This window comes from Rhea pennata, chromosome 3, assembly GCF_028389875.1.
Source record: "Rhea pennata isolate bPtePen1 chromosome 3, bPtePen1.pri, whole genome shotgun sequence".
Taxonomy (NCBI): domain Eukaryota; kingdom Metazoa; phylum Chordata; class Aves; order Rheiformes; family Rheidae; genus Rhea; species Rhea pennata.
The window spans coordinates 59,252,995-59,265,852 of NC_084665.1; positions in this window are offsets into that span (position 1 = coordinate 59,252,995).

Genomic DNA, 12,858 nt, shown 5'->3' on the forward strand with positions numbered 1-12,858 from the left:
GAAGAATAAAGATATAAAATGAAAGAGGAAGAGAGGAAAGAAAGAGAGGAAAGAAAAAGGAGAAAGACTGGAAAGAGAAAAAGGGAAGGCAAAGAGGAAAAAGATAAAGAAATAGGAAAACTATTAAAGAGAAAAGAGGAAAGAAAAAAGATAACAAAAATGATAATGAAAAAGATAAGGGAACCCAGAGAAGAGAAAAAAGGAAACAGAAAATGAGGAAGACAAGAAAACGAAAGAAAAAAGGCAAAAGATCACAAAAGAAAAAAAAGAGAAAAAGGAAAGGGATGGAAAAGGAAAGGGATGGAAAGGAAAAGGAAAGGAAAATGAATAGGGTAAAAAGGACAGAAAAGGGGCAAAAAAAGAAGGAAAAGATAAAAGGTAAATGTAAGGAAAGAAAAAAGGATGAAAAGAAAAGGGAAATGGAATGATAAAAAAGGAAAGGGATAGAGATCAAGAACAAAAAAAAGTGAAAAGGAAGAGAAAAGGGAGAAAGAAGAAATGTTAATAAAGAGAATAAAGGAAGATAAAAATGTAAAGAGAAAAAAAGGAAAGCAAAAAGGAAAGGGAAAGATGATAGAGAAAAGAGGGTAGAGGAAAAAAGGAAAGGGCAAAAGGAAGAGAAGAAATGGCAAAAATGGGGCAGAAAAAAAGTGAAAATGGCAAAAAGAAAGGGGGACAGAAAAGGAAAGAGAAGAAATAGGAAGGACTAAAAAGAGAAGAAAGGAAATAGTGAGGATGGAAGAAAAATGGAAGTAAAAAAGAAAAGAGAAATTAAAAGAATAGCATAGAGAAAAGAGGAAAGAGAAAAAAGAGATAAAGGGAAAGAGAAAGAAAGTATAGTGTAGAAAGGAAAGAGAAAAGAGGACAAAAGAGAAAGGGTGCAATAAAAGCCAGAAAAGGAGAACTAAACGAACATAGAGAAAAGGAGAGAAAAAGAAAAAAAAGAGACAAAAAAAAGAATAAAAGAGGAAAGAGAAGAAGAGGCAAAAAAAGGAAGGAAAAAAGAAAGGAAAAAGTAAAAAAGAGAAGAAAATGAAAGAGAAAAAGGAAAGAGAAAACAAGGCAGTAGACGAATGGAAAGAAAAAGGAAGGGAATGAAAAGGAAAACAAAACAGGAAAGAAGCAAGGAGAGGAAAAAATAAAGAAAAGGAAAGAAAAGGAAAACAAGGAGCAATTGGAAAGAAAAAGAGGCTGGGGAAAGGAAAGAGACAAAGCAAAAGAAAGTAAAAGAAGAGGTATGACAAGAAAAATATAGGAAAGAGGAAAAGGAAAACAACAAGTAAAGAGAAAAATGGGTGGAGAAAAAAAGAAGGTAAAAACAGATAGAAAAAAGAAAGAAAAAGAAATAGAGAAAACAAGGAAAGAATAAAAGGGGGAAAGGATGAAAGAAAAAAGAAAAACTGAAATCAGAAAAGGAAAGAGAAAGTAAGAAAATAAGGAAAGAGAAACACGACAATTTTTAAAAAGATTGAGAAAAAAGGGAAGAAAAAGTACACAGACCAAAAAAAGGAAGGAAAGAAAGTGAGAAAGAGAGAGAAAAAGAGAGAAAGAAAGAAGAATAGGGAAAGGGAAATATGGAAGAAGAAAAAAGGAAAGGAAAAAAGGAGCCTTAGAAAAAGAAAGGAAAAGAAGGAAAGGCAAAACTGGGAAAGAGAATAAAGAAAAAGGGGAAAGGATGAAAGACAAAGAAAGGAGACGAAAGAGAAAAAAGGAAAGAAAAAACATGGAAACATCAAGAATGGAGAGGGAAAATGGAAAGAAGAAAAAGTTCAGGGAAAAGAAGGAAAGAGAAAAAGGAAGAAAAAAGGAAAAGGGGAAAAAAAGGGAAATTAAGAAAAGAGTAAGAAAGGAAGGAAGGAAAGAAAGAGAAAGAAAAAACAGAAAGAAAGAAAGAAGAAAAAAATAAAACAAGGAAGCCCTGGGCAGCAGCACCCTGTGCACCCTGTGGGAACAGTAGCCCTGCCGGAGCTGCCGGGTGCTCTCACCCGTCGGAGCCGGCCCTCGGTCAGCGCTCCACGCCGCGCTGAGGGCTCCGGGGAGCCCAGCGCCGGGGGACTTTGCATTCACTCCTGCCTCACGTCCCTACAATAAAGCACTTTTCTGCACCCCGCGTGGGCTCCTGCTCGTCTCTCTTGCAAACGCTCGGGCACCCTGGGGCTTGCGGCTCCTTTCGGGCCGCTCTGTGCACGGCACGGCGGGTCTGCCCGAGTGCCCTGGCGCAGCGCCGGCAGCAGGAGCCGGAGGGTGAGGGACTGAGCCGCAGGCAGCAGCAGCGCAGGTGCTGTGGTGGGAGACTGCGAGCTGCGTCCGGGGGAGAACTGCCTGCGTGTCGGGGAACCAAGGGCCACCCCCGGAGAGCAGCAGGGGCACAGAAGTGGCAGAGAGGTGCTGCTGCTGCTGCCGCCAAAGGGGCTGGGGAGAAAAGCAGCACCGCGGCATGGCAGGTGGGCTGTCTGCTGGGTGCAGCTGTTGCCGGGCCTCGGAGGAAAGGGGCAGGAGAAGAGGACCTGGCCTGACAGCAGCTATGGCTGGGCAGAGGAGCACGTGGGTAGGCTGCAACTAGAGAAGGTGCCCCTGCCCTGGGCTCTGGGCAGCAGGAGCACTCTCCTTCCAAAGCAGCCAAGCGAGAGGGTCCCGTTACAAGTGGCCAAAGGCATTTCCCAGGCTCTGGGACCTGCAGCTCTGCCGCAACGAGGCTTCCAGTTCTCCTCTGTATAAACCAGGAGCGTTTTGTCCTCGCGGCAGAGCTGGGCATGAAGAGACAACCCCCGCCCCTGGGGCCGTGCCAAGACTCAGAGGCCACAGAACCAATAACAAGAGCTTCAAAGTGTCTCTAACCCAAGGATTTCTATGGTGGCTCACTCACTCGCGTTGCCTGTGCCAAGAGGAAGGATCCCAGGAAGAGAAAGTTCCGGTTTCCTGCTCTGGAAGCACAGGAGAAATCCCAGGGAGAATGAGCACAGACACTTCACTGCAGAGGAAGGAGGTCTCTCTTTGGGCCCAAGGAGGTGTCTGAGGGCAGACAGGACAGGCATGCTCAGCGATGTTCTGGGAGGCAGTGTGGCTATCCTTAGTGAAGTCAAGATAACAGGCCCTGCCCTCCCCTCCTCTCCCCAGCCTTTCCTTCTCTCATGGAAGGCTATCAGGTTGCTTGCGCATGCTTTCGCCATTGGAAATCCATGGTGGCTGCTCCTAATCCCCTTCTTGTCCTTCATCTGCTTGGAAATGGTAGCCAGCATCAGCTGCTCCACCCCCTTCCCAGGGATCAAGGGGAGGCTGCCTGGCCCGCAGGTCCCAGCATCCTCCTTCCTGCCCTCTCAGAAGCTTGGAGCTTGCTTTCTTCGATTCCACAGACACCTTTCCCGATTGCCATAACTTGTTCAAGAGGATGGAGAGTGGCCTTGGAATGACCTTGAGGACATGCTGGATTTTGGGTTGTGTTTCCAAGGTTCCTGAGATAAAGACTCCTGTAAAGGCACCAGTAGCTTATATTCATACTGAGTCTTTTTGGCACTCATTTGGGAAGTAAGGCCTAATCCTGATAAATCTTGGTTTTCATGGGCATGAGTTCCACTGAACTGGATGTTCTGGAGAGGTATGAAGAATCCCAAAGTATCCTTTCACTGCACTGAAATCATTGCTTTTGAAGCCAGCATGTAATCCTAAGTGTATAAAAGAGCCATTGTCTGCCATATTTGGTAAAAAACATCATCCATTCTTCACACCCCCTTTTCTTTCCACATCACACAGGATATGACTGCAGTGTAGAATTTATCTAAGCTTTTTTTTTTTTCAGCATAAGTATGAATAATATATTTGAAGTTGTGACATCCCCCTTTAGTCAGTTTTAGTCATTTAGTCATTTTAGTGAAAAGTCAGGGGAAATTTTTATTTCATTTATTTGCTCTTCTGTTTTTAAGAGAAGTTTGAAGGACCATTTTTTCCATTGTCTGTTAACGTGGGAAGAATATATTATTCCTGTTAAAAACAATTGCTGTTGTAATCATTTGTTTCTTTAGACTGGTTTATTATAAAGAATAGTCAGAATTTTCTCCTGAGACAATTACTAGAGAATCCATTTACTTAGACAATTCCATTCCCTTCCTTTTTTATCTGTCTCATAAAATTCAGAGTACAATGAATAAAAGAAAAATAGCAGTGCACAGCTAATCAATTTATTTTCAGGAACTTCACTTTGTAACATGATAAAAACCAGCTTCTCTTGAATGCAGAAGCACTTGTTATTGTCTAGGGCAACAGGGAAACTGTGAGGATGAGCCAGCAATATGAGGGAGATAGAAGCTTTAGCTGGGAAGTTTCCTCTGAAAAGTCATAGAAATATAAGCAAAAACCAGAATATCTCAGCTGCATGAAACAGAGGCAGTATTAATATCAACACAGGTTTCATAGTGTAGTTTATAATTCTGTATTAATAATGTGATACAAGCAGGGTTGTCTGTGCTTAGATTTCAAACTATAGTTTCATAGGGAGCTATCAAGTGGGAGAAACTTTTACACTACGCCTAGTATCAAAGCAAAAAATGTCAGGGAGCCTGGATTTGTGCTGTTTATCAATGGTATAATTTCTGTTTCTGTTCTCTTATTATCATAGTTACCTCTTCTGTTTCAGCTGAAGTCAACATAGATGTTTTATTTGTTTTAGTACTTAAAAATCCCATTACCTGTTGTAACTCTAGTGAAAAATTTAATATCCTTTTTCAATTTCTGTTTCAGAACAGTGACTGTGGATGGGTGCTTTTAAGTGGTATGTACTCAAGGTGGCAGACCCCTGAATATCTGCAACTTGTCAAGACAGTTCGAGAGCTGACGATTTGAAAAAGCATGGTGAGTTCCCACAGTACCGCAGAAGGGAAACATACAGCCTGTCTTAAGTGACAGATCATAAAAATTATGAAACAGATGATTTAGCTATTGATATAAACCATGGACACAGCAAAGTAATGAGACAAACACTGTAGATTTATGAAGGCGAATCATATCAAAATTTCCTTGGAGAGAATAGCTGATCTATTATATGGAAGAGAGAACTTCAGAATGTATATAAATAGATTTTAGTATTTTCACAGACCTAGGGAAAAACAATCTATATGAAATCCTCATAAAGTTAGTCTGATTAAAAGAAAAGGTCATTCACTGAGCAGTACTCTGAGGTCCCTTAGGGCATTTCAGACAGGGTACTGTGCAAGAAACTAATCAATATCTTAAATAATAACTTAGCTGGTAAGATGACAAAACATACAGATGAAATTCCTGAGTAATACTGAACTGGAGGGTGGCACTAACTTCAGTATTTAGGCTGAGCGATGTAAGAATTACTCTAATCAGTAGTATTCATTTTACTAGAGATAAGATGAAAGTGCCATGCCTGGGGAGAAATTGAATGCTGAGAGGCAAAAGGGACAATCATGAAATAGAAGTATTGCATCTGGAGCTATGCTAGTAGTGTATGAACTGAACATGTATCAATAATGCAATGGTGGTACAGAAAACGTATTCTAGAAGGTATAAAACCAAGGGAATACCTAAGACATAAGCTGCAATTATTCTCCTTTGCTAGTAGTGGTGTGACTGCAGGCACTGAACTGTGGCCAATTTTAAGGAGTTCTGGGCACTGTGTACTAGAAAAGGTCCACATCTCCCCCCCCCCACCAAAAAGAAAAAAAGTGCAAAGAATGATCACAAGTCTAGAAAACAGGACTTTTAAGAAAAAAATTACGAGAACTGCATTTACATAAATAGAAAAGAGAAGGCTGAATTGGAAATACGATGTTAATTCTCCGTGGCAAGTAGGAAGCTATTCTGCAGGTCCTCAGAGAGCACAGTGAGATGTGATTAGCTTAGCTTAAAGTAACAGAGATTTACTCTAGATATTGGGAAAAATATTTTGAATACAAAGACATAAAGCACTCACACAAAAAAGTCTAGGATTTTGGTCACTGGAAGTCTCTATGAGTAAGCTACACAAAGGACTATGAAAGGTGATCTAAATGCATTTCATCCCTTTCAGAGACGGGGAACTACTTCCTGAAGTTTCTTCCAGTTCACCATTCCTTAGATATTATGATTTCTTTATTAATTTCTAATATTTGTTATCAAATATTTATTTTGGAGCATATTTCTTCAGATTGCATGAATTATTTTAAGCAATAGTATTTATTTTCAAAGGTAAGGTGCAGCTTCTGGGTCTTTGTAAGTGACAGAGACATCCATTTGTATTTTAAGGTTTATTTTATTTTATTTTATTTTTTTTGTGGATTCAGTGTATTTCCAGTACAGAATTCCTCTTCAGTGATGGATAACTGTGACAAGAGGATTTGGGGAATCATAAGCCATCCCTTTCTTTTCTGACACTGCTTGTCAGGGAAATACCAACTGCACATTTTAGATGTAGAAAATTTCCTGTTTTGTGTTGGATTGACAGACACATTAGACCTAATTCTCTCTAGCCAGTACAGGAGTTTACTGTTCTCAGAAGAAACAGAATGACTTCTGTAAATCAGGTTGTTCTAGAAGTCAAGCTTACAGTCAGACAAAACTGCAAGAGGCATACAAGTTATAGGACTGTTTCAAAACTCAGGCTGAGCACAGATTACAAAGTTCATTCAGTAGTGTTGCCAAGTGGAAAATAAGTAGACACCGAGTTCATCACTGAAGACTTCCTCTACACTTGACAGATACCCTAGGAGCTATTTTGCAAAAGAACTCTTGCACTGCAGGTACAGCCTGGCCACCTGCTGTTGGCCAGCTCAGACTGGAGGTCACCACTTCCAAGAGCAGGGCTAGCTCTTCCATCAGAATCTGTTTCTTGGCCTCATCCCTGGTAACCCTGCATACACAGCACCCCAAGCCCTTCACTGAATCTTTCCTCATTCTCTGGCAGAGTTGAGGGATTCCAGATTCTTGCCATGACTAGTCAATTCTTAAAAGCAGAAAAATTTGCAATACCTAATGCTGGAGATTACTAGTAAACATATATTACTCTAGTCCTCTATTTTTTTGAGGGAATTTTGACTTCTCTTCCTTCCCTTCTCCTTGTTCTTTTAGGGAATCACTGGGTTATAGTTTGCTGTGAGTAATTGCTTCATTAAGCTTTTTATGATATCTTACGTGTGCAGTACGATACAAGAGTAAGGGCACATGCATGACTTAAGGAACTCATTCAGTTTGATTTATACTCTGGAATATGGGGTGTCTAAATGTGATGCACACAATATGGAAGAGAAAAAAAATGCCGGGAGGGTTTAAGGACCTCAGTTCCAGTTTCTGCTGCCCTTTGTCTTAGTCAAGTGTTTTAAGATACGAACACTTATTGTCTGATCACAACATGGATAATACTGGAGATAGAAATTTTGCAGTCCCTGCTCTTGCTTTAACTTGTTAGTTGTTAGATTAGCACACCAAATCCGTGTTGCTATGTTCTTATAACTTAATAAAGATTAAGTAGCCAGATAGGAACTAGAACCACAAAAAATAGTTCAGGTTAGATTAGTTTTTAATTTTTTTAATGTGTCTTAGAAGACACTACTTTTGTATTCACTCTACTCAAAAGATATATTTTTAAAAATCATTTTATGTGTGGAGAACTTTAATTAAATCTTTAAATTGATGCTGTGTGCAGTTCGTGGTTTAAAACAAATCTTTATTCTTTTTAGCAATCCTAAAAGCTGTCCTATCCTTTTATCTTTGCTGTCATTTACAGGGTATCATGCACAGATTTTCAGCATATGTCATATTAAAAGAAGATAAACATAGAAATCCAGGATTGAACTGATGAGATAATTATTTCAAGCAGAAAAGGACGAATGCCCTCCCTCTGTTAGCTTTTATATGTTATACCACACTGCATTACTCTGCCCTTTACAGTTATTTCTAATATGTTACCTTTTACAAATACTTCCAAGTTTCAGTTTCAGAGTCCAATAATGTCAGTCTAATCATTACAGTCATACAGAAAAATATTAATTTTTAGAACAAAGCAGAGATTCCTTTTTTTGAAATCAGTCATATCCTAGTTAATCAGTCTTTGTGCCTCACTGTATGCTATATTTTTGGCATTAGCTCCAGATCTAATGAATACAGAATTCTGAATTTTAATCCAAGTTTACAGCTACATAGCCAACACCTGTGTAAAAATTGGAGCTTATAACTGCATAACCTACACACATATAAAAACTGGTGGTACCTTTCACTTCCTTGAGCCATTTTTTTTTGTCTGACAACTCTAGCTTAATCAAATGTTACTTTTCTGAAATCTCTGATCTCAGCCCACTGTTGGATGTCTGTCTAAAGATTCCCATTGGTTTTAATGAGCTGGAAACCTGCTTCTTATATATAACAATTCTGACAACTCCAGCTCAATGTCATTCTGCTCATTATAGACTCACAGTAGCAGCCATTTGTTACAAACCAAAGATTGTCTCACATGTTTTTTATCTATCTATCTGTTTGGGATTAGAACTAAAACAAATCCTCTGAAGAATCTTACAGATACTAAAACAAAGTACATCTCATCCTTATAATTAATTTTATGTCAGTTGTTTTGAGCCTTTTCATAAAGGTTTCCACTCACATATTAGGCCACAGTCATGTAGGAACTAAAGACCAAAGTTTTGAAGAGTTGAATTTCCATCAAAGGTTTGCTCACTCAGAGAATTCTTTGTGTTGAAAGAGACCTCTGGAGGTCTCTAGTCTGGGCCCTTGCTCAAAGCTAGCTGAAGTTGCTTGGAGCCTTGTCTGACTGAGTTCTGAATAACTCTGACGAGGTAGTGTTAGGAAATTACACATATGAAATTAAGTTGAAACATAAATCTTGGCCTCTTGCTCCAAGATAAGTGATGAAATAACTATGAAACAGATAAAGCTTTCTGAAGACCATTTTCCTTTTGACAGAGTAACATCTCTGAACACCATTGTTCTGTCAAGTGGCTTGCCCTCAGGAGTTGAAACAGGCCCTTAGCTGTAACTCACCACCTGCTATAAACAAAGTATTACTATCCATCATCCCTTCAATGACTGATTTTTTCTCTGAAAGCAATCTTTCCTCTCTGGCCATATAAGAGAAATCTACACATATTCTTTAATTTCTTTCCTTAAGAAACTCCAGAGTTTGTGGCCACATTAGAGTTTGCAGCATGAACATAGCCTTTGGCTCTATTCTCTGCCTTTATGAAAAGCTAGTTAATCCTTTCTTTCCTTTTGCAGCAGAGTAGAAACTTATATCCAAACATTGACTCTGACACACTTCATATGGCTGATACTTGTATCAGGGTGCAGTTTACCTGGTGCAGCACAGTTTAGCACCAAAGGGAGCGGCAGTCAGATGGCGTGTACAGAGAATCAAGGCACTGAGACACTACTTTTCACACCATGCTGTAAATTCTTTTATTGACATACTGGCCAGCATCATCAAGGCACATCATAGCATTGTGGAGTAGTCACATTGCCTTTTCTTCAGGAGAAACATGCAGAGAGAGACATTTAAAAAATTTTGGTATATCTGAGTTAGCTTATCCAGACTTAATATAGATATTCAGCTTCATTTATCTCAGGAAGATACTAAATCTGAGTATTTTCTTAAACAGAATGTGGACAATAAACATCTAATAGGGAGCTACAGAAGTGAAATATTTCTGGTTGTTTCTTTTTCTCTAGTGATGATAGATGATTAAACACAATCAGTAAGGAGCTTGCCATTGTCTTTCAGAGCTACTGACACTTGGAGAGGTCCTTCTCCAAGACTCTAGGCTACTGTCATCAAATTTGCTTCTATACCAAGAAATCGAATGTCAATATTATATATTATTTCTGTGTTATGAAAAGGACATGTTCAGCCTCTTGATTCACAAGTGTAGCACTGATACAAAGAATTTACATTCTGATTGTGAAGATTATTTTTCTTCACAGCAACTAATCACAGAAGCATTTTTTCCTCTCTTTCTCTCTCTAATCCTGTCCTACTCTACTTTTGATTTATCATTCTGCTTTTCATTTTATTTTTTTGCCTTCCAGTTCTGCAGTGGGAATTCAACAGTCACACAGAGGTTCTGTAGCAGTAGATGATGCATCCCCGATGTACATTCAGTTTGCATATGTGTAGATGGGTCAGAAATGTGTAATGAAGCAGATTGTCCAGGGAACACAGATCTTAATACTTAGAGAGGAGAAATAGTGATTACTGTAAATTAGTTTTCTCCCTTTGGATTAGATCATTGTTTGCTCCTTACAAAGAAGCAAGGCACCTTTATCCTTCTTAAAAGCAAAGCCAGTCCCCAGCATTTTCAAAAGCATGGAGCAAGGAGGGAGAGGATTAAAAATCAAACAACAGAAATAATTGCATAACCCTATTTCCTCTTTTGCTGCCTGAACATTTCTCTGTGACTATTCGTTAGGTACAAGGTGTTCTGATGTTTGCAGAGATGTGACTATACCTTTTTACCATATAAGACAGCAGATATGATTCCATGCATGACATTGGAGGTTTCAAAATACTTTGTGTCTTTGGTTTCTTGCACTCAGTCTCACAGATCAGAATTGCACTATAACCCTAATAATGCTTATAGGATAACAACAGTGCCATCTGTAAGTCATTTATTTTTGCTGATGTAATGGTGGTATGAAGTGAAAAGCTGCTTTAAAATTCAGGATATGGTTCAAATCATGGGATTTAGAAAGTGGCAAGTTTGACACCCTTCCATCTTTAAAACAACCTCAACACTGGCAAGAGGAAGGAGCATCCAGAGGTGTATATATCTGCGTTCTGCCAGGTAAAATCATGTACAGGGGGAATACTGTCAGCTCCTCTCTCTGTCTCCCCTGCTACCAAACCACCATGCAGACGGAAGGAAGGCTCTTCTCCTTATTACTACATTGACAAAAATTAGAGTCAGCCACCTAAGTTACAGGACTGCCATGAGTTAAATTCTCCCACAATATCTCACAGTTATCAGATCACGTTCCTTTATTTTCTGGGATATGAGTTTTTAGATATCATCTTTATCCAGTTTTTCTTCAGATTCGTGTGTTGTAAATAGCTGAAGACTGACAATTTCACATAATTATGCAAACAGAGGCACTGGAACCTTAAGCCAGGTATTTTGAAATGCAAGAGGAAAATGACCAGTGAATTCAGGAATTTACTCTAAAAGATCTCAACATTTACATCAGCTTTGAGAGAGAAGCACAACAGCCAGTTTCGACTCCAAATGGCAAAGTAACTGCAGTTTGTGCTGATGTAAATGAAAGTTGCTTTAAACTTTTTGGCTTGTTACAGCTAATAACACAGCCTCAGAAATACAGAACAGATCAGATGTTAAGAAGAGACTGATCCAAGAAGTGACATAACATCCAATAGAGTTTTCTTATTCTGAAATTTGTGCAACTCTGGCTGCACAGTAAGCAATATCTGAAGTAGATATTTTGTCAAATTTTTTGACATAGGTTTAGAGAGGAATTTAAGTTCAGGAGTTAAATTTAGTGAGGAATTAAAGATTTTCTTGAAGGTTTCATACATTAAGTGATGTCGTCTGTGTCCTTAATGTGGAATGCACAGGAGAGGTATTTACACACCTGATAGATGTAGCTAATTCTATACAATTACCTGTTAGCTAAATTCATCCACATGTAATCTCCCTGCATCTCAAGTACTGAGTAGTGCAGGCACTGTGCCTGCAATACCTAGTTTTTTTCTAACAGACTTTTCACTGTACCTTTGCCTTCAAGACTAAGAGAGCATAATGCATCTTCAGATTTCTCTTACTCCAAAATCTTGCGTGTATGAATTTTATGAATCAAACATTTTTTAGCAAGTCAGACATTTTTGATGCAAGGAACAGCAAGAAAAAAGAAATGACATATTTTAAAGCTATCAGAATCTTAACCTTGCTCCAAAATACTAAATTTTATTTTGGATTAAATTAAATACTTTATTTGACTCAGAATAATTACTTTCTGGGGTTTTGTTCCATCAAGGAAAACAAAAGAACATTCATGACCTATTGTGAGGTCTAGACCTACAGTGGGCTTTGGCATAACATAAACTGACAGTCTAGACACCTCAGGGTATTCTGAAGATTACACACAAGCTGGCAGATCCTATATATTTGCCTTTAGTCCTTTGCATTTCAGATGGCTTGGGACACTTTTAGAATAACTTTCAGCATTTTCCATTCCCAGAGGTGTGTATGCAAAAAATGGGCGGGACTCAGAGTTGTCACGTTGACCTGTGAGACCAGGCAACTCTGCAGGATGAAAAACTGGAGAAGAAACTATGTCATGTGGAGGTCCACCAAAATGAGCAGAAGACAAGCTACATCATATTGCTGGACAGTATATCTCCCCTCTGTCTCCATCTAGATATGTCATATTACTATTTCTGGGGAGAGAGATTTTCCTACTTGCTTCCTTGGCCACATTTCACCTACTAAACTGCCATATTCTAGGGCTCTGTATGTCCTGCCTTTACTTTACAGCTACCTGCTTTTGCTAGCTGTAGTGCCCTGCCTGTTCCTTAATATATTATAATTCTTTTCAGAACTGAACTTGAAAATTAATGGTTGTTTCACTTCTCTATCTGTAAAAATGTTTTTCTAAACTGCTAAAGTGATTTGCATTTTGTCTTTCATTCCATGAAAATCTAGTCAACTCCGCAGCAGTTTTATACTTTAAAAATCTTTCATAATATACATCTGTCATACTGCACATGTCCATTCACATGCTGTAATGTGAGAAATTTATTGTCTGCAAGAACATAAAAATTGCCACATTGGATCAGACTAGCAGCTTATCTAACATAGCTTCTCATTGCTAGCAGCACCCAATAACAGATGTTTCAGAAGTTGT